Here is a 23,925-nt window from a genome sequence, read left to right on the forward strand (position 1 = left end):
GTTGCCTCTTGGCGCGGGAAGAATAACCTAAGATGGCGGCCCCACCCCTATGCGTTGGTTTCTCTATTAGTACCTGTTGTTTTACCATAAGTTTATAAGATATTCTCTATAAGTATGAAACTTCCTTTACTTCGTAATGCTAGGGAATTACTGAGAGCTAGTTTGAGGACGACGCGAAAATTGAATACACTCGGTTAATCTTGCAGACAATCTTCCTATTTAGTCTGTACTAAGCCTGTGACAGCGCCTCACCGTAGGCGTCGTTTTACGAAAATCCATGACGTTTTACCTACGTCACTTCGTAACAAGCTCTCAGTAACCAGTGACAAACTTATGGATAAAAAAACAGTACCATATCGATGATACTACTGTCGGAAATAGGTTGTCAAATGATATAAGACGACATTTTACCAAGGGAAACGATGGGAATCAAAGACGGTTAAAACTTCTCCAGACAAAGGCATTTATTTCATATCAAACTTCTTAAAAAATATTTACTGAATGTTATCTAATGAAAACATTCATATCGATTGTAAAAGTAACAAAATCTTGGGAATATTGCAAAAAAAACATTTCGCTTCAAACTTATCTTAGGCCATGAATAATTAAACAGATTGGAAAGTAACTTGCATCAAACCTAATTAATGATTCCCTTAATTGGTATACACAACCGATAGATACACAATCCCGCTATCGCAAAACTATACAGACTGAAAATAAATCCAAGTTGGCTGAACCCTTGTTCAAAAATAATAAATATTATTGCATTAAAAAAATAATTTGCAACTTAAATTATACGCATCTCATTTCTGATAAAAGGGGCGATATCAATATCAAAAAAATATTGGAGTTGCATTAGAAGATCAAAACACAAAGCAGATGTTTGGATCAACTATTGCTTGTATGTTGTCAAATTTCTTGCTATAAGCTGAAATGTTATTCAAGCTACTTCATCGGAATAATCTCTTAAACAGTTAGTGCCATAATTTTCGTCATCCACAAACTTAAAATGGGAAAAAATCCTTGAAAAATCTAGTTTATTATGATATGTTTACTTTTGTATTTGGTTTCGTAGAAATTTATAAAATTGCAATCAAAGTTTTGTGTTTGGAAAATGCCTAGTTTCGTTTGATGACGTAGTAAGGAGAAATTTTCACTCTAGATGTTGCTCACGTGACGCCTGTTAGTGTCTAAGCGCCTATTTTATTCAGATTTTCGCGGCATTAGTAGGATCGGAAGTCTCGGGCGCACGCGCTTGGCTTTTCCGCGAGATGCCGTGAGTGACGTAGCAAGGAGAAAAACCCGCCAAATATCTTCTCCGCAAATTTGCTTTTGTCCCCAAATGTCAAGTTTTCGAAGTGTTTTTTCTGTGTTTTCCTTCATATTTAAATATTAATCAAGCATATTTTTGGAATCAGAAGAGTTTAAACTCTCAAAAAAGTAAGGTTTTCTTTAGATTTGAGATCATTTTTAAATCAGTTCGCTATTCCTTTAAAGACAACAATTGGATGACATATTTCATAATTTAATTTTGGCAGAATTGGTGGTTTTCCTTCCATCACACAAATTTTGCCGAATCTTATAATTGCTGATAAACTGAGTTTAAAATGCAGTAAATATAGTAAATATGGCTTCGAACATGTTAATTTCCAAGGGATTAGCATAGCAGTTTCAATTTCATGGCAGTATAATAAATATATATATGAATACTTTTCGAAATGAGGACCAGAGATGTAAAATTCTCGTAATTAATAAAAACAGTAAATTACCGGCTAATTAGCGATTCAAATTTCGGGAAAAATTACAATTTTGTCGGTAATTTATTTTTTCGTGTGTATAGGCATATAGTCTATTAAAATACGTTGAACTATAATCACTTTAAAGTTAAGTTTAGATGCTTTAAACAGCGCGAACTAATGGGAAATTGAGAAAAAACTGGAGCCCGAAGTAATGAAAGGATAATTTTTGATAGTCTCTGAAAAGGTAAACTTCCGTAGTAAAATTACGAAACGATATATATCGGTAACTATATATATATAAATTAGTAAATTACCAACTCACACCGGTTTTTGGTAAATTAACAGTAAGTTACAGAAGGTAAATTACCGACTCACATCTTTGGTAATCGCAGATTACGTTCTTTTCCATTCAATTTGCAGTATGCTTAATCACTGCTCTATTTAGCCAATTACTAATAAATGGTAATCCGGCCTTACAACGGAATTAAAGTGCTATAATTGGAGTTGCTTAAATAATTTTGAATTTGTCCTGCTTCCATCTTTACACATGAGAAATGTGGACCAAAATATTTTTTCTGGTATCATAACAGTACAGTTCATTATTCATTCACTGCGAAATTATAATCCGCGTTTTACACGAAACAATTTGAAACCGTTTCAATCGTTTTGGAAAGGTCAAAATGTAACGTTTTTTGGAAAAAGTGGATTTGTTTTTAAGAGAAAATGCAATTACTACGGTTAAAAAAGGCCTTTCCAAAAAGGTTGAAAACGGTTTGATCATACACAACGTTTAAAAAGTGTAAAATACCGATTATATTACTGATTATTAAAATACCGGTTTGTCGGAAATTTATAGTAATTTATATGATATCAATGACAAAAATTACTGGATATTTACCGGGTTATACGGTACAGTATACTGTTTATAAGTATGTAATTTACACCGTGGTTTTTGTACACTATACAGTTTCAAATATAGAAATTTAACAAAACCTTTCTTTTTCTGTCGATTTTTCCTATTAAATTCCGCCGTCACAAAATATCAAATATTTGTCAAATAATAAAATGTCTCCATGAAAATATTATTCCTTCAGTTATGCCCTTATACATCCCACTTTTACAGCAATTGAGAAAACAAATATAAAATATCAGTATAGGTATAAAAGAGCGCTATCAAATAGAGGCGGTGCGTATTTCCAACTACGCTCTTTACAAGTCAATATATTTAATAGGTAAGGCGTGGCTACCACGACACCTTTTTCACCTGCGCCGTATAAAGATCACCGCCTACTTTTATTTCTTTTATTTTTTTTATTTATTCATTCCAAAATGGCTTCCCGTTTTTAGGGTTCTGACATAACTCCCCCTTGACGATCGCAAAGAGCGAATTTTGCCCGAGAGTTTTACGTGGACGAAGCTCCGGAAGCCGTCGTCAGAGGGTTGGAAATTTATTTGACTAAAAAAGCCAGTTTCCGACGTGGTGTTGGAAAAAGATCTACGTTTGTCCCTACGGCGAGGGGTCGTAAGATCAAACGGGAGGAGGATAGTTGTTCCGCGCTCTTTTTTTTCTGGGGATAGGAGAAGTACGCTCGGCTATATGTGTCTTCGAAGCCGTCATACTCAGAAGACGCAGAATCTTGCGGTGGACTTACGTTATACCGGTGTTACCGAGAATTATATTATACAAATTATAAAAACATTATATTGTGATAAGTATTCTTTTAAAATACAATCCCGTGACGAGGATTTTAAATACAGAAACTGATAAAGAATTGGCGGATGAATAATTAAAAAATAAAAAAAAAATAAATAAAGAACCATTTGTTAAATCTGGTATATTCTTAGTTAGAGAAAAGGAAGGGTCGTAGGTCATCATTGATATATTTATATATATTTTTTCGGAAAGTTATATTGTAGACGGCAGATGTAGTATATAGTATAAGGGTCTTTTCGCGACGATTGGCGACCAAGATAAGAAAAAACGCCGAACTTTTTTTTTTGAGTGAATCTGGAACCGGCAGTTGAAAACAGCACGAACAGGTGAGTACGATTCATTTATTCTCAGAATTGACGACATTATTCTATAACTGCCCTCTAAAGATTTGTTTTGAAGTGATGAGATAGCGTTACAATGAATTTCATCAATTCTGCCATGAATAGCGCATGGTTGTTGTAAATATAGTAGCTTTATCGTATTGCCCTCGGTATTGCTTTTAATTTGCTAAAGGTATTAACAAACAGCTCAAGAATTGATCCTAAATTTAAAAATAATTCACAATTTTGTATTATGAAAATGTAAAATAACCTAGATTAGCTTTAAGCACGAGTAACTTAAATTTATTTTATCAAATGAATCACATTAAATGTTGAGATTTTAAGCTTTAAATATTGAATTTTACTTCGTAAATGAAATTAAACTTAGGGCTCGGCAAGTATCTTGTAAAAAGTCAATAAGCGCGTGTGTTACAAGATTATAGAAATCAACTCAGATATATTAACAACTGTTATGCTTATCGTAACACAAAGCATGCCCTTCGGGAAAGTTTTACATTAGGCGCAAAACGTTTTCTTAAAAAGGGATTTTATTAATAATTTTGCGTTTTTTTATTATTATTGACAATTTATTAACAAGAAAAGTTAGTTGCGGATTAACTTTTTCATGTATAACTATAGCAGCAAAGGTACTCGGTATTGCATGCTATTTTCATTACTTTACGGGTCGCCATTTTAAAATATGGTGGCATATCCAACCCGTCTATAGATTATAGCAAACCATAGTGCCCAATAATGCAAATGAAATCGGTAAGGAATTCTTTTATATTTCAAGCCGTCATTTTAAAAAATGGCAACGGATTTTCAAAATCTTTCTTAATGTAACGAGTAACGCCCCTGCAAAATTTCAGCGCTTTGGGACGGGCGCTAATTATCAGTCAGTAAGGATATGATTAAATACTTTATAATTTAATTACCTAAATATTAAAGGTATTTTTTTTATTGAAACATACTGTTTTTGCATATTAGTAAACGATGATAGAAAACCAAAATCCAAACGTAACAATAAGAGTGTTCAGACGGAATTAAGGTTGTTGAAAAAGTTGCAAACGCTGTATCTGATAATTTCAGCCTTCAAAATTATTAACAATATTTAATTAAGAAAATTTTTAAAAAATTTGAATATTGAAGTAAAACTAACTGGTTAACTGAAGAAATGTGGTGAAGGGACTTCAAATTTAACAAATTGAAGTGCATGGGGAGAAAAAGGCAAAAACAGCAGCCTGTTTTGGCCTGTTCCATATTCTTGGATGAATCTAGTTAAACCGTTGTAACTGAAATATATCGGTGTACAGTTTTACTGTTGACTATATAGTTTTAACCCTATTGGCAAAGCTTCGAGTACCTGCTGTCTACTATAATATAATTGCTGTTGAGGGATCAATGACTGATGAGGCGGAAGCTTCATGCTAAGATTAAGATCTTAAATAGATTAACCAGTCCCATCCTTCACTATAGATAGTGATGCTCATCCTCGTTAGTGAGTGAATAGTTAAAAAACGTTATCTATTTAAAAATGAAACCCCATTAAATTCACATTCGTCATTTCATTTTCAATTAATGTGCATTAAGGTAATAATGTTTATAGAATTTAAATTAATAATGTATATCTCAGATATATTATGAAATTGTCAGACATATTTCTTCAGCACACATATACCTGCATATAGCCTAGATATCTTTTACATTTAATATAAGTTTTATTTTAATACATATTATCGTTTATATAGCGTTGCATGACTCCGCGGTTCTAAATGGGAATTGCATTATTTTCTTTCGTACAGGTAATGAAATGTTTGCCTTCATAATTCAGAAGATTTTGCCCTATGCACTAGAAAGTTAAAATAGACAAAATTTCCATCGAAAACACTATTCTCGAAATAACTGTTCTAAAAATATATTTTTCGGTAAATTATAGAATAAAAGTCTGAACTATATTATCATAGACAACGACAGGCAATTGCACGGCTTGCTATAAAACCTAAATTAAAACTTTCTATTAAACCTACGTGATAAACGGCATGGTATATATAAACTTTACAACTGAATGTTTTTAAGATATGTTCTATAAGAATGACGCTACGTGTACTTTGAAATTCTTACTGAGAGCTAGACCTAGTTCGAAAACGACGCCAGAATCGACTACACTCGGTTTTGCAGCCATCTTCCTATTTCGTCTTTTCTAAGCCTTTTACAGCGACTCACCAGGCATCGCTTTACGATTATCTATGAAGTTTCATCTACGTATAACTTCATGGCAAGCTCCCAGTAACCAGTGACAAACTTATGGAACATAAATTATGAACTTATGATGTATCGTTTGCGGCATTATGCTAAATGACAAAAAGGTTCTTCACAAATAATATACAAGTCACGAAATCCCAACGCTAAATAAGCCAACACGCAATCGGTCGTGCGAGTTGCAATTAGACGTGCAAGTCATCACCTTTAAATAAATGTAACTAGAGCTCAGGTCGACATGTTTATAAATAAAAACTCAAAGAGCACTGTAGTCAAATTATCTTCGCTCAATCTGCAATATAAGTTTTAACATGCTTAATGCCTAGGGGTTCTCAAACCCAACCTTGAGGAACTAAAAAGAAAAGAATAACACTCCTAAAACTAGTGTTGACTCAAGGGGTTAATAGAAGAAGGATGACACTCTGTATCCAACTCTTAATACCTTAGTTATGTAACATGATTCTTCCAAGGCTCACCCTATTTGTTTGACCTCCTGCTCGTCAAACTTCAGATGGTCATCACGCGTGGGGTGAATTATATAAATGTTTGGTACTAAATCCATAGCAATCAACCCAAAAACCTGATCGCGGGACAAAAATCCACGAGCTCGCCTTGGCAAATAGTTAAGCGCTAATAAATTAAAAATGAGGGAACTATTTATCGCGTATGTGATTCGGTTTAGTAACCTTGCTCCAAATGTTCCGATGTTGGGAAGAATCATGTTACACTTACCTAGCTTTGTGGGAGACTTCTCTCGAAAAGAAGTATTATATACTTCAGGGGTGCTGATATCACCCTTACAGTTTGGTCGAATTTGGTAACAAATTGAGACTATATAATGAACAAACAACGAAATAATCATGCAAGCAACTTCTTGAAATATATATTACATTATTTACCGTAAACTCCTCATTCGGTAATCCATCGTTAAAATATATTATTCATCATTAGCTTTATTTTTTTAATTTCCACAGCGATGTTTGTGAAAAACTCTCCATTTAATCCCACAATATATTATATTATAACCAATTTTTCATAAGCAATATTGTAATTGACAAGGCGTAAATCTTGTTTCTGTTAAAATATGCATTGACTCAATTTTCAAAAAATTATTATTAAATTAAAGAGATTAAAGAAATTACACTGAACTGTTTTCACACAGTTTAGCTTATTTTTAATGGTTTTTTTTTTCAATATCGTTTTTCACTCTTTTTTTGAAAACAGAAGCCATTATGTGGTTAAAGGTTAATGATAAAATTTTCGCTTGAAACATTTTACACTATTATCTCTTTACAAGAATAATTACATTTTTTTATTAATACGTTAAATATCAACGTTTACTTTACAATTAACGTGAAAGGGGGAAACAATTCCTAGTACCAAAAGCTAGAGCGCTAAAAGAGTTTTTATTAAACACGTTTTAAGACTACCAGCGCGGCACAGTGATTAATGGTTTTAAAAGAGTCGTGCGCCTCAAACGATTCCCGCCTACTTCCAATTTTGCTCTTGCGGTGTTAATTATGTACGCAATTTTGGTTATATAAAACCAAATTTTCAACCAAAATGTGCCAACGAATTAAAAACAAAATCTTTGCCACTTAATTTCAAAAATGTCGCAACTTTTCGTTTTCAATATGCTATTCACACCACATTTATAGCCTATTTTGAAGTACTAAACTATAGCTTAATACTAAAAGTCTAAACACGTTAGTGCTTCAAATTTTCTACTGTACTATAAAACAAGGCCGGCATATTTTTGAACTCTTTAAGCTTAACATGTTTTATAGTTAAATAAGGAGAAATCCTAAGCAAATTTTCAACATAATTCCGAAAAAAATACGTTTTTATGTCACCGTCACCGAGCTGGAAACGATTTTTCTATTCAATATTTAACTAGGAATACTTAATGCAAAGATAAGTTCAAAAGATATTTTCCATAAGTGGTTACTGAGACCTAATCCTGAAGTGACGTAGGTAAAACGTCATAGATTCTCGTAAAGCAACGCCTGGTGATTCGCTATCAAAGGCTTAGTACAGATTAAATAGGAAGATGGACTGCAAAATTAACCGAGTGTAGTCAATTCTGGCGTCGTTCTCGAACTACCTCTCACAAAGTCTCTTGCATTACGAAGACTTATGGAACATACCTTATAAACTTATGATGCAAATTAAATTCCCAGACACTGCTGGCATTTTGGCGTGGTTGCCAAGAAACCGCGGTAAATGCGATGTAAACGTTTGTAGATTATCTATAAACATTGGATAACGTATCCATAAATTTTTTTTCGCGCAAAAATTGACATACAATATTATGAAATTGAAGCGAGGGTAAAAATTTAAATTTCAAGAGATTGAACATGGATATGCAAGGCTTAGTTGGGATATTGGCTGTTACGCAGTAATGGCCCTTCTAGCATGCTGCGAAAACGAAACAGCGGAAGAATTATTAATGGGAAAAGGTTATTATTGAAATTGCTTGGAACGCCTCGAGGCCCCACAGAGAGTGCGAGTAAGTTATTGGAAGGCCAAACTCCATCCCGATTCGGCTATATATTATATCAGAGAGGGTAGAGAAAAAAATATGATTCTTAATGTGTGTTTAACTAACCACCCTTATCGGACCACGTACATTTCATTTATAAATTTTAATAACAGGTCGCCTGATAGCCGCGATTTAACAATTTAAGCATTTAAGAACACCTTCAACATGGTAGCCTCAAATTTACCTTTTTTTAATATATCCATGTCAGCTAAATTAAATCAATTGATTTATTTTCATAACCGACCATGAATTTTGATAAAGAATTAACTCACTTCCATGCCTTAGAAACCTTTCGAAATTATTGTATCCCTAACAGATGGCGCTGTTTTTCAATATAAGTCTTTATTTTCTTTTTCAAAATGGATAAATTAATTTTACCTTTATAAATAAACAGATATAATTGCTTGATATAGAAGCAGGTTCAAAATATTTTGTTTTGGCATTAAGTAGTCATTTTAAAGGAATTTAATAGCGTAAAGCAACTGTAAAACATAAGCATAGAAAGCGATGGATTTCTGTAGAGAATGTACTATCAAATCTTTGTATGATAAAGATAAAATAAAAATTATATTCGCCTTATACTTACGTCGATCGGAGCTACAATATAGAAGGTAGAGCTAGTTAATTCCTCAGACTCCACGACAATCAATCGTTTATATGCTTATCTACAGACTTAAAGTGTTAGTGTCACGTTTTTTGAAAAGTGGCTAATTTTCGTTTTAAAACATCAATTGGGTTATAATAACAGTAGATCCAAAGTAAAAAGTCTTACAGAAATTTATTCATTTTGTAATATGAAAAATAAAATTGATATTTCACATACCTCATTAAGACGGAATAAATTATAAATATACCCCTGGTGACGTCATAAGAGGTTGACCAGCGCGAGACAGATTTCATTACGAGAGCTAAGCCTAGTTTTTAAACATCGCGCGCGCGTCAAATTCGATCACTTTGAAAGCGCCACCTATCAATAAAAAAAGGACTTGCGGAGTCACGGTTCACGCGCGCTCGAATCATGACGTCACCAGGGGTATATGGAGTACCGCGAAATTTAACTGTCAAAATAGTTTTAAAAAATTCTGCGAGTAGGTTCCGAAAGTCGGGGTTTTAATAATATTTGAAAAATTATAATGCATTATATAAATAGATATTCTGAATCAGAAAGATTTGATCTTTGAGATGGGAATAAAACCTTTTAGTTTTAAAAATAACGTTTTATGGTGACTCTTACACTTTAAATAACATTTTTCGTATAATCACCATTTCAATTTTAACAATTAATACAGCAAAAATGATAATTAATTGGCTGAATTCATTAACACCTAATGCATGTATTTAAATTTTGTTCTAAATTTTTTATTTATACGTTATTAAAGAAATATGCACCCAATCATCCTGCATAGGATTTTGCAAATTATCAAATAAATATCTGTGTCAGGCATTATTAAGTTTAATGCAATATTTTTGCCAGTAAAGCTCATTTGAGAAAATCTGATAAGCAACTATGCATATATATAAAGACTGGACCACGACGACATTTTTCGCCTTGCACGTGGTTAATAGAAACATACACATTTAATGTATTTCAAATTCAAAAACTTGAAACTAACATCGAAAATCTAGACTTTTATAATCGCTACATTTTACATAGTCTCAAGAGGTGAATTAACCCTTGAGGGTTATGTATTAAATATTCTAGTCATGCGAACTGACGATATAATCCAGGAAACGTTCACATGAATTGATCTTCAAATTTATATTCCAAATTGATGGTAAATGTACATGCCGCGTAGCTTCATGTTACAATTTTGATCGATGACTCCAAGTTCAAGCGAGTTAGTGCATCTTAACAAAAAGTTTCTGCATGCGTTATAAAACTATTAAAAATAAAATAATATAAAAATAACATAAACCGAAATTTAATATATTTTCGCGAAATGAAAGATCGAGAGTATTAAAATGTTCTGCTTGGAAAATTCGTGACAGTTGTAAAATGGCCGTAAAATTTATAACAAGCCATCCTTTTTCCCATCCAGGCCTGCTGGTCTTTATTAAGCCAATTCTTTTTTACAAGAGATCCACGATACATACTTCCCACCCTAAATGACCACCCCCTATTACTTCTTTTTTTCAGCTAATTTTTTTAAAGCCCAATCCCTCGTTCCTGTATCAATATTAATCTAGAGGGACGCACATATTGTACACTAACTGATATAAGAAAATTAACCTCACGGAAGGCTACTCTTAAAGGCTCTTTCAGACGATCCAACTTTTTGACTCGGCTTGATGGGTCAAATCGAGTTGAATCAACTAGTTGGATCGTCTGAATAGACACTGAATGAGTTGAGACACCTAAAAAGTTGGCTAGAAAAAATTGGATCAATGATACAATTTTTACTGACTCAACTTTTTAATTTCATTTCTTCAGCCAATCAAAATGGATTACAATAAAAGCCTTTTTCGCGGTTGATTTCGAAAGTGCCAAGGTAGGTGGCGCTTAAAAAGTTCTATTTGGTGGTAAAAGCTTAGTCGCGTGAAAAGGAAGGATTTACTTCACTTTTGCCTTCAAAGGTTGGGCAATTGATACAACTTTTTGACCCATTGAGCTGAGTCAAAAGTTGGAGCGTCTGAAAGAACCTTTAGATGGCACTGGGTAGCCCTAAAATGTTATAAGTCTGAAAACTGAACAGAACCAAACCGAAAATTTATTACCATTACTTTTTTTTCCACATGGTGTCCACAATATTTTAGTGAAAAAATCTAAATAAGCGGAATGCTACGAGAGTCATGTCCCTTTTTCTTTGTTGGTCCACGGTCTGATGTAAAACGTAACATCGCTAAAGTTCTTAATGATAGTTTCAAGGAATGTTTTAAAGAAGCTGCGAGGTATTTGTAACGGCTTGAATCATTAAATATCAACCACTTAAAAACCATTAGAAATGGAAATGAATTTCCAGCAATGACCTTCATTAGTTCCATTACATTAGTACGGCAAATTGTATTTCTTAACGACTTCATAAAATCCGCTTTAAACTTCCCGAGGGACCCGATCGACAGTTAAACGATGTTCCGTAAGCTTGTTGCTTTTAATGAAACGGCAGATATAGTCACGAAATCTTTGATACAAAGTCCGAAATATTTAGAAACCTTTCCGCCACTTTTGAAGAAATCAGGAAATCTTTGCCGAAATTCAATACGCTTCTTTGAGAATATCGAACTCCTCGATATTACCATTTTTCATAAGATTTCAGAGAAAGCTGGGAGAGGTTTGATATCTTAGCAAAGGGTTAAGTTATTTCTTACAGTTTGGTTTGTTGAATTGTAGTATACCGGTTGCGCTAGCCAGTTTTCCCGTACTCCGAATTCTCTCGCAATTGGCCATTAAATTGTAGGATATATTCTATAATTGTGACACATCCTGTAAGATGTAATGCTAAAGCCTTTATGATAACGAAGCGAGAATGGACTATACACTTGGTTTAGCAGTCTACCTCTCTATTTGGTGGTTAGCCTCTCATAGGAATCTTATGACATTTCAGTTACTAGCTGTCAATTGGGGCAATTCTCTAACTTTTTAAGCGTCGAGATATCTATTGTCTAAAGTGTTGTTGTCAACACTTCCATGCGTTCTATGAGTTCACGATATCTAAATAGGGGATTAATCATGGGTGTTATAAAATCTTGAACAAAAATCGGCGTTTGTCTCGTGAATTCCTTCGTGGTCAAGTTAAAATTTTACCATCTTTAGTTATAAAGCAAGCGGTAAATTATCGACCTGCTTAACCCTTTCGATAAGTAATCACTCGGACCGTGATAATTATAAACGATAAAATTTTAACTTGACCACCTTGTTTCTTATTAGCACTAGGGGAATTTACGAGACATCCGCCGATTTTCGTTCAAGGTTTGATGATACCTAAGACTATTCATCTATTTAGATATCGTACTCTCATAGACGGCACGATGTTGACAACAACCCTTCAGACGATAGTTATCACTTGCGATAACTCATTTAAAAAGTTAGAAAATTGCCCCCAATAACCAGTATCAAACTTATAAATCATATTTTCAAACTCATGTTTAATTGTAAACTACCCTATTTTTAAAATATGACACTAACAATCATAAGAATAGCATTTTTCCATGAAACTTTAAAAGATGAAAACTTATAAACTTATAAAAACAGGAGCTTTCGAGCACTTTGTCAAACTACACAAGATTAAAATTTCTTCTGCAACAGTGTCTGCTAGCCATTTGAAAATATGATGCAGGTCCCTCTAGAATATTTCGAGTTCATCCTTCACCCCACCGCCGCTTCGCTTTTAAGTTAAATGCGCGTCACGAGAGAGAGGGGAGTGAGGCGAGCCAGAGGACGTCAAGATGCCTGGATTTGATACCAGAGTCCACTTCGTATATATACCCCGAGCGATACTATATACCTCCTAAGTTTGGAGGTCTACTGATGATATAAATGAAAGTTCAAAGTTTTTGCCTATTAGGCCTATACAAACTTAGGTAGCTTAGTTGAAAGACCGTTTAAAAGGTCAACGAAAATTGGTTTTGGCACATACATTAGTAGTAATGGAAGGTCTAAGTTTTTCTCTTGAACCTTACACAAGGCATAGAAGTTTTTTCTATTCGGGATATATTTCCATGTTGAACAGTAATGGGAGTTAAGTTTGACATCCTAAGGATTATTATAAGCGTATGGTGGTATCACTTTGGGTAACTGTGGCTCCTCGATATCCGAGAATGGCTGTCACATTATTATAAAGTAATTCGAAATTTTTGTTTTCCTTTTTAGTTAACTGAAGTAGCCCACCTACTTTAATATTTACTGATACCCACTGAAAAGCCAAATTTGAAGAACAGCCAGGCAACCAAATTTATTGTTCAGCAATGGACCATTTTCAAAATTCGGGTGTTAAAATAGGTTTTTATAAGACGAAACATCTGGGATGTGGATCCGAAAACGATAGATGTGGCTTAAAAAAAATACGATTTTGTTAGACTGGTAACGTTGAAGCCATAACCAGGGCTCTACATAAGGCACTAGTCAAGGCATTTGACTACTAAAAAAAATGCCTTGACTACTAAAATAAATCGAAATCTTGGGGTTCACTATATAGTCAATTTGACTAGTAAAAAAAAGTCCCAAATATTCGTAAACCATGCGTCTCACTAGTCAGTGACTACTAAAAAAAATTGGGATAGGGGGCTTACTAGTCAGGCTGACTACTAAAAAAATATCCTTATGTAACGCCCTGGCCATAACTAACGTCTTTAGAATCGTCTGCTAAATTGCACCTCTTACCCCTAAGGGATTGGTTGAATTCTCACAGGCTGAGAGTGGTAAGGATAAGGTATACAGGGCTGTGGCTTCTGGGTACTTGTAAGAGATTCGGTTTCGCAGACGCCACTAAAGCAATGGCGGCACAGTAGTCCACGTTTTAAAGACTAATTAAATGCTGTTTATTTAGTAATAAAAGATATATTATTTTTCTAATATTTTTCCTTTTATACTTACAAAATGTCCGTTCTTTTAAGGTATATGTTATGTTATCTGAACCTTTCAATTAAGGCTATTTTGGTCTCTGGACAATTATAAGTTACCTGTTATAACGGCTTTGTTCGCCTCAAAATTTGCATTTTTGTGAATTTGCTGTTAAAATAATTTGAACAAGCCTACCGCAAATGCATTTCTTTAAATAATTAAATTAATTTAATTTAAATACATGGAGTAAGTTACGGTAGCATAAAATACCTTGTATACAGTCTCGAAACAGGTTATTTTATGGATATGAAGGTGAGAGGTCCCGTATTCTGCTACAGGGTATTTTTTTTTTTTTTTACTTCGCAAAATTCAGTAGCGAAAATACCAGATTTACAGAATTTCAATTCCACAACTAAATAAATCACCTTTTAAATACTAAGAAAATTTTCCCCATTACGTGCTTAAAATACTCTACCCCTACCAGATTTGTTAAAAAGCTTTCTCAATTTCTAATTACTGTGTCGTATGAATACTATTTAAAAATTGTTTGCCCTCTTATATTGGTACAGAGATTTATAAATGGCTGACCCTCGCCTTATTTTCGATGGAAAACAAACAATACCACAAGCCTGCATGAAGAAAAACCTCAAGTTCTTGGAATAAATATATACTTTAAAATTTGTTCATATAAGGAAAATTTAATTTTGTTTAAGAAAAAAAGTGAAACAAGTTAATAAGAAACGAAACAAACAAGTCCCACTGGAGAGGTATTACAAGAAAGGCACAACCCTATCTGTCTATCTACTTCTAACACTTGCACTGCAAGTGTTCTTCCTGTAAAAGAAATGATACTTTTGCCATTAACTGATTTAAACACGGAACTTACCTTTATTTAGCGTAGTATTGGAACACTTTTGCTGATTTTTATTAAAAAAAAATATGGATAGGTAAGGAGTGCAAAAAAGTGTTGCAAAATATAAAAGTTATAGCGAGATGAATAATCATAGCTTTGGTGGAATGTAACGTTAATATATACTTGTATCAGCAAAAACAAAAGTCGCCATACGACATGGTAATTTACTAAATGTACGACTTTAGTTTCGAGGAATTTCAATTAAACTTTCTGGAAAAGCTGCTTTTCTTAAACAAAAAATAAAATAATTTATACAGCATTAAAGAGATCACCGCCCCATTTTCTTGTGTTTTCTACAAGAAATATGACATTGCGGCAGTTTAATTATTTTGAAAGATTAAGTGAATGCATAGGCTATGAACATGAATATGCTTAAACCAAAATTTCGCCCTTCGTTTCGATTGTTTTATATGTAATACAGTGTTATGGAACGCCGTTTCGGCCAAAATTATGTACTTGCCAGGTTGTTATATAGTACGAGGCAAGTTGTTATATAGTACGAGGCAAGTTGTTGTATAGTACGAGGCAAGTTGTTGTATAGAACCGGGCAAGTTGTTGTATAGTACGAGGCAAGTTGTTGTATAGAACGAGGCAAGTTGTTATATAGTACGAGGCAAGTTGTTATATAGTACGAGGCAAGTTGTTATATAGTACGAGGCAAGTTGTTATATAGTACGAGGCAAGTTGCTATATAGTACGAGGCAAGTTGCTATATAGTACGAGGCAAGTTGTTGTATAGTACGAGGCAAGTTGTTATATAGTACGAGGCAAGTTGTTATATACGTGGACTTAGATTTATTTTTTCGAAAAATTGGGAGAGGTGACGACAGTAATGGCATCACTATATATATGAAAATAGCTACGGTAAGGAAAGAAATGTCATTTCCCTCGTGAGCTTGGAGGGGGCAAAAAACGAGCGAAGCCGGTTTTAGGGGGACGAGAAGCAGGAGTATATATTGGTGAAATTTCAGGGGTATTGTACCGCCCCCCCATTGGGTGGTTTTCTATTGAACTTAGTTTTATATGGAGTGGTAAAGTCTATACCGTTTGTAAAGAGGTCCAACGCCTATAGAGTGCTGTCAGAAGCCCCGGTTTGACGTCACCCACTATGTTCCCATAAAGAACAAGGCGGCCCAAGGGCTCGTAATAGTAGCCACATCGTACCGTAATTAACAGGCGTACCGAAAAAATTTGAGTGAATAGCCCCTCGATGCGCTACCTTTAACTATTGTAAAATTATTACTGAAATTTTTTTACTTCTGTTATAATTATAATAGTGTGACACGAACGGAAAACGTGAGTGAGTACCCCCACGATGCGCATCCTTTAACAGTGGTAAAACGATATACCAGAAAACACCCATTAAAATAAGTACTGAAGATCAGAGTGAATAGCCCCTCGATGCCCTAACAAAAAATTATAACCCTTAATCCTTTACTTACGTTATAATTGTAATATCTGAGGCCCAAAGCTAGTACCTTCTTTTAAAACTCTTCTCGATTTTTGGAGAAATAGACGTAACTTCCAATAATAAACACCGCCTTAAAACTATTCTAAATATAACGTCGGTATATACTTCCTTTTGCTTCTTAAAAATTCCCCTCGATTTCTTTGAATTTTGCAATAGGGGAGTGGGATCTTGGTGGGATAAAAGCGTGAAACCCTTATTGTCGACGGGTGACAGGAATTTTAAAGGGAGTATTAAACCGTCCATTTAAATTAAGGCAATACCATAATCCTCTCTCTCTCTCTAGCTTTAAATAAATATCGAGCAAACGTAAAACACAATTCTCAATGTTTTACTTTACTAGTACAAATAAATCCAATTCTTAAACTTACTGTTATAATTCCCTTCCTTTTAAAATACACGAACGAAAAAAATCACCTCACCACAATTCTCTCCCATTCACTCTCCCCTCAATGACGATCGAAAAATTTTATACTGTCTAAGGTAGTTCCCTTTCACGACGCCGCCACCACCACCACCACCAACAGGCCAGGTCAAACTAAGACTCACATCGTAGATGTTCATCATACGATGTGGCTAAAAAACGGAAACAAGCATGGCCTCCCTTTGCTAAAGGCAGACTGTGGTGACGTTTAACATTGGTTCTTAAGTCAAAACTGACAGCACTCTATAGTTGGCAGTCTAAAATTCGAGCATACCTAGCTCTGTTGACTAGATGGTCTCTCTTTTTAAAGTTAGGGAAAACCAAGGATGTATGGAGTCAGGGGGTATGCAGATGGAGGGTGGTGAATTTAACTACTTATTTTCATTTTTCCCTATAACTTCAAAGGCCCAATGGTTTATGGAATTGTTTGTTAAATGTTTTTGTGATAATAACAGCCTCGACGATACATTTATTCATACTGTATCTATTGAAAAATTAATGCGAGTGCCATTTTGACTTTTCTGTTAATAGTCTTAATACCATTATTTCACGTTCGTCACTGTAATGGTGTTTTGGAATATTTGAGTGAGCTTTATGGATTTTATGAGTCTCTTCTAAGGTGCCGATACAATCTAGATTTAAATGCTTTGGAACTTTATCATAGACGATTAGAAGGTCACTGTTGTATTATAAGAAGCTACTTAATTGCAAATATAAATAACGAAGAGACTGCTTTACTTGAGTGTAAATGAGTTACATTGCTACAATACCCCTGAAATTTCACCCATATATACTGCTGCTTCTCGTCCCCCTAAAACCGGCTTCGCTCGTTTTTTGCCCCCTCCAAGCTCACGAGGGAAATGACATTTCTTTCCTTACCGTAGCTATTTTCATATATATAGTGATGCCATTACTGTCGTCACCTCACCCAATTTTTCGAAAAAATAAATCTAAGTCCACGTATATAACAACTTACCTCGTACTATATAACAACTTGCCTCGTACTATATAACATTTTGCCTCGTACTATATAAATACTTGCCTCGTACTATATAACAACTTGCCTCGTACTATATAACAACTTGCCTCGTACTATATAACAACTTGCCTCGTACTATATAACACCTTGCCTCGTACTATACAACAACTTGCCTCGTACTATACAACAACTTGCCTCGTACTATACAACAACTTGCCTCGTACTATACAACAACTTGCCTCGTACTCTACAACAACTTGCCTCGTACTATACAACAACTTGCCTCGTACTATACAACAACTTGCCTTTTCCGTATACTATATAACAACTTTCCTAGTGTTATATAACAACTTGCCTCGTACTATATAACAACTTGCCTCGTACTATATAACAACCTGGCAAGTACATAATTTTGGCCGAAACGGCGTTCCATACAGTGTCGTAGCCACATAACTCAGTTGACACAAGAACGGATTCATGCTCATAAGAACATGGGGCACGAAATATTCTGTCCCCGTCCTAGCATACTTGGTGTAGGTTCGCGTCACTTCATTCCGCCATCTATGACGTTCTGCAGCAACTATATAGATTATAGAAACGTGTGCTTTTAGACACGTGACATTAATATTAGCAGACGAATCTTCTCAACCAAGTATGCAAGAATGGTACCAGAGGATAAAGCTATTGCCCTATGTTTTTATCAGCATGAATCCGTTCTTGGTTGACACGATATCGGTTTATATTGGTACTATAGCTCTAGTATTATCGAGTCTTGCTTCCATTTGCTCGGTTTGGAGTCTTGCTTACATTTGCTCGGTTTCCAGTCTTGCTTCCCGTTGCTCGAACTCTAGTCTTGCTTCCCGTTGCTCGATTTCTTGTCTTGCTTGCCGTTCCTCGGTTTCCACTCTTGCGCTTCCTGTTGCTCGAACTCCAGTCTTGCTTCCCGTTGCTCGGTCTCTATGGAGTCTGTAACGTATATTTGTGTTCCTCCACTTTTGCAATGGAAAAGGGGAGGGCTGTAAGAACTTTGACCTGGATACTTTCGAGTTGGTTGTAAAGGTTATTGAAACTTGTCAAGGCGTATCAAAGCGTATCTAAATTTAAGCCCTTTTGAAAATAACCCATTGAAACCAAGGTCTTAGAAAACAAGTTATTGACAAATGCAGGTGTAAAAATAACCCATGTATAGAATTAAGCCTAAGCAGAGAGAAACCGCGACCTGTCCACTAAAGGGTCACACGAGGTTTCCTCTGCACGCGTTCAGAAAAAGAAAGTAGATTCTGGTGCAAGCGCTCAAGATGAGCAGTGAGACTTTTAAGATCCTCTCGTAGGACAAATAAGAAATAGCAAGAGTGCGCGATGGATAAGACCGTTTACTAAATGAACTGTGTAACTCGCGCACTTAAATAAAATAAGAAAAGAGTAACCAGAGTAAGACTCTAACGAACTGTATGCTGCCATGGCATGGAGCCGCGACGTCATCATTAGCCGAAATAATTAAACAGCGGAATCAGCTACATCAGGAGGCCGTCCAGCCCTTGCCGATGGAGACAGCCAAACAAAGGAATGAAATAAGAAAAGTCCACTACCTTACCATACCTCCAGTAATACAGCGTGAAAACGTATCGGGAGTTACTAATAAGAATACTTCGGTATTAAGGTAACGTAAGCCAATCAGACGTCTATAATTAGCCACGCGTATTAGCTAAGTGGAGAACCAGTATGAAAAGACAATTAGTGACCAAAAGTAAACAATTAGTACTTTAAGAAATTAGAGGTTGGCCACCTTAATTAATAATTAATAGTTTAACTAATAATCAAAGTTACGTAACTATAATTTCATAATAAGAATCATAATAAGAAATCCTAACAGATCTGAGAAGGTAGTTTTAAGTATTTATCACCGGAACTGTGCATGCCTTTAATTGTATTTTATTATTTTAAGTATCAAGTGTTTTAATTATCATTAAATGTTATTTAAATGTTTTAAGACCTTGGTACCCTTTTTAACGTTAAGTTATATAAATAAGAATTAAGTATTACATATTAGATACGCTTTTGCCAACGCATAGACTAAGTCGGTAACCTGCGAGGACCATATAAGAGGTTCACTGAAAGAACGTTGCAAGTCTTGCTTCAAGCTGGTCGATTTCCTGTATTGCTTCCAGTTCCTTGGTTTCCAGTCTTGCTTCCCGTTGCTCGGTTTTCAATCTTGTTTCCCGTTGCTTGGTATCCGGTCTTGCTTCCAGTTGCTCGGTCTCCATGGAGTCTTGCTTCCCGTTGCTCGGTCTCCATGTTGTCTTGCTTCCCGTTGCTCGGTCTCCATGGAGTCTTGCTTCCCGTTGCTCGGTATCCGGTCTTGCTTCCAGGTCTCCATGGAGTCTTGGTTCCTATTGCTCGATTTCCTGTCTTGCTCGGTTTTACTAGGAATCGTTTACAACTTTCAAATTAAATAAAAGGATGCTTTTAGGAGTCAATCATAAAGATAAAATGTTACCGGTGTGGAAAAGAACGATCTTTATTGGTTTAGTGGCTAGGGGTTTGCGGACCTATAGCTTTGAGTAACTAGAAAAACCCGTTGGTTAAATATGAAGCTTCTGACGAACGATGGCAATAGAAGTAAAAGAATGAGCTGATCTTGTCCTTTAACCTTTTAATAGACAATTGCGGACAGCAAAAACTCATGGATTCTTGTTACAGATCGTTTCTGCACCAGGAAAGTGCTCGGCGTTTCCTCCGAAAAATATTTCTCACGGCAAACTTAATTACAAAATCATGTTCAAAAACTTTAAGATTAAAGAAAAACACATTTTTAAACCTTATACTTTTTGAGAAATGAAAGCAATAAAAATATTTTTGAAATGAAGTATGAGAAGAAAGTAAAAAAGGAATGTTTACGAGTTTTTAGGTTAGGGAGCTTGAGTAGTAGAATGCGTACGTGATTCGAATTACATTACGAAAGCGTCACGTCCTTTAATTGTCAGTGAAAAAAGTCGACCTAAACTGTAGAGAAAGGTCGGCGACATACGGTCGGCTACGACTTAACAATAAAACGCTATCAACCTTGGTAAACCGATCCCAAACCATTTTTTTTTTCATGGGAGGCTCCAAGTCTGTCCATCCTCTATTCTCATTAAACAACAATAAAAATTTATATTGGTTCATAATTAAGCCGGCAAATAAGCGCGTTGTAAGAAGTATTCTATAGGAGTTTTACGAAATAAAACGTCTTATATCGTTGCGTGAAGATATTTGACCCTCGGATTAATTTTACACCAGGTTTACTAAGCACGGTTTTCGCTTGACGTTAAATCACGGCGGAAAAAGTGGAGAAAAGAATCGGCAGTTGTTCGCATAGTTCTTTAAAGGTAAAAATACCAGGGAAAGAAATTTCGCTTTTTCGCATACTTAGGCAGAAAATTAGGTAAACGGCATGTTGACCCGACGTAAATACCGAAATTACGACGGGCAGATCCGTCGTAATTTCCGTCAATAGAAAATTATACTATATATCCTTGCTGGAAGTTCTTAAGCCGCATTTTCAATCACACGATTTGAAGTCCAAAAGGTTATAAATATCAAAATCTTGATTTGTGAAGTAGATAGATGTCTTTAAAAGTTCGGCCCCAAGTCCAAGAAGCATAACTAAAAGCTGAAGGATTTTTTAGAGTGACGCGCTCATTTTCTAGTTTGGAGTTGAGAATAGGCTTTTAAGTTTTAGAAGTTATATCCAATAATAACTAAAGAATTTGGGCCTTTTAACTCAATTTACATTTAGACTTATTTTATTGACTTTATTCAATTTTAAAAATTTACTTACTTATCCGATTAGAATGATTTAAAGGCCGGGAAACGGCGAGAAGGGTTCTTGTCAAACTGAAAACCGTGCATCGAACTAACAATGGGCGACCGTGCTTCAAACTTTTTAGGGGTTCTTGTCAAACTGAAAGCCGTGCAAAGCGGTTCTTGTCAAACTGAAGATAAACAATGGACAGTCTCTTAAATGGGAGATGCAAAAAGTCGGGGAAACAAAATTTAAGAAACTGTCCATTGTTTATCTTCAGTTTGACAAGAACCGCTTTGAACGGCTTTCAGTTTGACAAGAACCCCTAAAAAGTTTGAAGCACGGTCGCCCATTGTTAGTTCGATGCACGGTTTTCAGTTTGACAAGAACCCTTCTCGCCGTTTCCCGACAGTTGATTCTGTTTGTGCCCAGCAAGCAGTAAATGGAGAAGAATTGAGGATTTTAATCGGGAAGGGGAATATTTTTACCCATTTTCTATTTTCAAAGTAGATCTGCCTATGTAGTACCTAGACGTTTCAATGGGAAGTTCCTCAATTGTCAATTTTCAGAGTATCGACGGCCCTTTAAATGTGCACTAAATTTCATTAATCTGTACTATCCGTTTAATTACAATGAAGAAAGCTGCAAATCTTAGAATGTAGACAAATTAAAGTGAGCACTAAGATAATCCATTCAAATACGGAACCAAAAGTCATTAAAATCATAGCACAGGGTTGGGCGACGGAATATAATGAATATCATTCACTTGAAAAAAGTTCAAAATTTGCGAAAATTCCAAGACTGCGGGGATTTTAGGAAAATTAAGTATCGTATGCTAAGGCAAAAAAAGGGCAGAAAAGAATTTATTTTATAAATCTTACACGTTTACTACCGGCAGAAAAAAATATTAATCCTTCCGAAAAACGTTATATACTTTGTCTTACCTTATATAACATCAATGGCTTTTTAAAAATTTATTAGTTCTCTAACCTTGGGGGAACCCTCCGGAAATTGGCTACAATATTCGTGCCTGCATGCAAGGGATTCGAAATCCCCGAAAAATCCCAGTATTTCTATTAAGCCAAATATATGGCGGTAGAGGGGTAGGACATTAGCAATGACGTATCTTTTATAATTTTTTATAAAGTTTACAATTACTGTTTCTTACACAGATTTTGAAGCATGCTTATAAACTTTAAGCATTATTTTAATTATTTGTGTGCATTGAGATATTTTTAAACAGTTTAGGCTTTTAGAGGCAACCTGACTCGTTAGATTCGCTTAAAACAATAGGATTTGGTTATTTAAAGGTAAAACTGAAAATCGAGCACCCGTTGAGGCCAAGTTATGATGGGATGGGCTAACTGAAAGCCGTTCAATGCGATTTTTCCGAACTGAAGATAAACAATAGAGCATTTCCGTCAGAGGGATGTAAACTTTCGGAAAGAAGAGACTCCATTAACGATATTAAATTTGCTAGACTCCCTCATACACGGCTTTCATTTAGGTTGAAAGGTTTTTGTAAAAACGATATTGTCGCCATATTGTTCGTCTCGACACTCGGTTTTCAATTCACTAATACCGTTTCGTTAGATCCGGCGTTAAAATTTTTGCGTCAGACTCTTTTCAAGTGTTCGACCCCTAATAGGTTGAAACCACAGCCAAATAATCAAAAATGTAATTAAAGTATTAAGTATATTCCAGGAAGAACCGTATATTAAAATAACTGTTCAATGTTACGAAAGATAGACCCACCCGATTTCTAAGCAATCCCTTACTCAAGATAAGGGTGATCGTGGATACTTACACACTGCACATTGGGGTGAAACTACTCGAATCGTTTTAGTAAATGCAACCACGTAATATCTAATAACTAAACGTACAAATCCACTTCACCTCGGAAAAAAAATAGTTTACAGAAATTATTAATTACTACTAAAAGGGACCTAGGCCAAAAAAAGATGAGTCTCTTTTCTACACAAGCCATCGGCAAGATTTTCGATTAAAAATCTAGATTGACTCCAAGCATGCGATAGATATAGCTAGCATGCGGGTAATGCTTTAATTTAAAGGGATGGTTCTTCAAACGGTACAATAACCCGTAATGGGACTTAAAAGGGCGTGTCTAATCTCGAATCACACGTACCATCAACAAATGACGCATGTAAAATTGGAATTATATTCGTAGCAAGACTTAAAAATTACGATTTCTTTGGAGCCACGCGTGTCGCGGTTTAAAAAAAGAGCTGATTAAGTTTAGTTTGAAAACGAAGAAACCATGTTTTA

General features: G+C 35.1%; 1 protein-coding gene across 3 annotated transcripts in view; it reads left to right on the plus strand.

Annotated features, from left to right (window-relative positions):
* Positions 1-3,100: 3,100 nt before the first annotated feature.
* LOC149610712 (transcription factor GATA-5-like) overlaps positions 3,101-23,925 on the plus strand; it is a 76,304-nt gene continuing 55,479 nt past the window's right edge. Inside the window, exon 1 of one of the 3 annotated variants that reach the window (XM_089859249.1) lies at positions 3,101-3,779. The gene's annotated coding sequence lies outside the window, so the exon portion shown is untranslated. The remainder of the gene's footprint in view (positions 3,780-23,925) is intronic. The other 2 variants (XM_089859248.1, XM_089859247.1) reach the window with 2 other exon arrangements.

The sequence above is a fragment of the Phalangium opilio genome, unplaced genomic scaffold, assembly GCF_054372755.1.
Source record: "Phalangium opilio isolate 3A_F unplaced genomic scaffold, DU_Popi_V2 ptg000329l_1, whole genome shotgun sequence".
Taxonomy (NCBI): Eukaryota; Metazoa; Arthropoda; class Arachnida; order Opiliones; family Phalangiidae; genus Phalangium; species Phalangium opilio.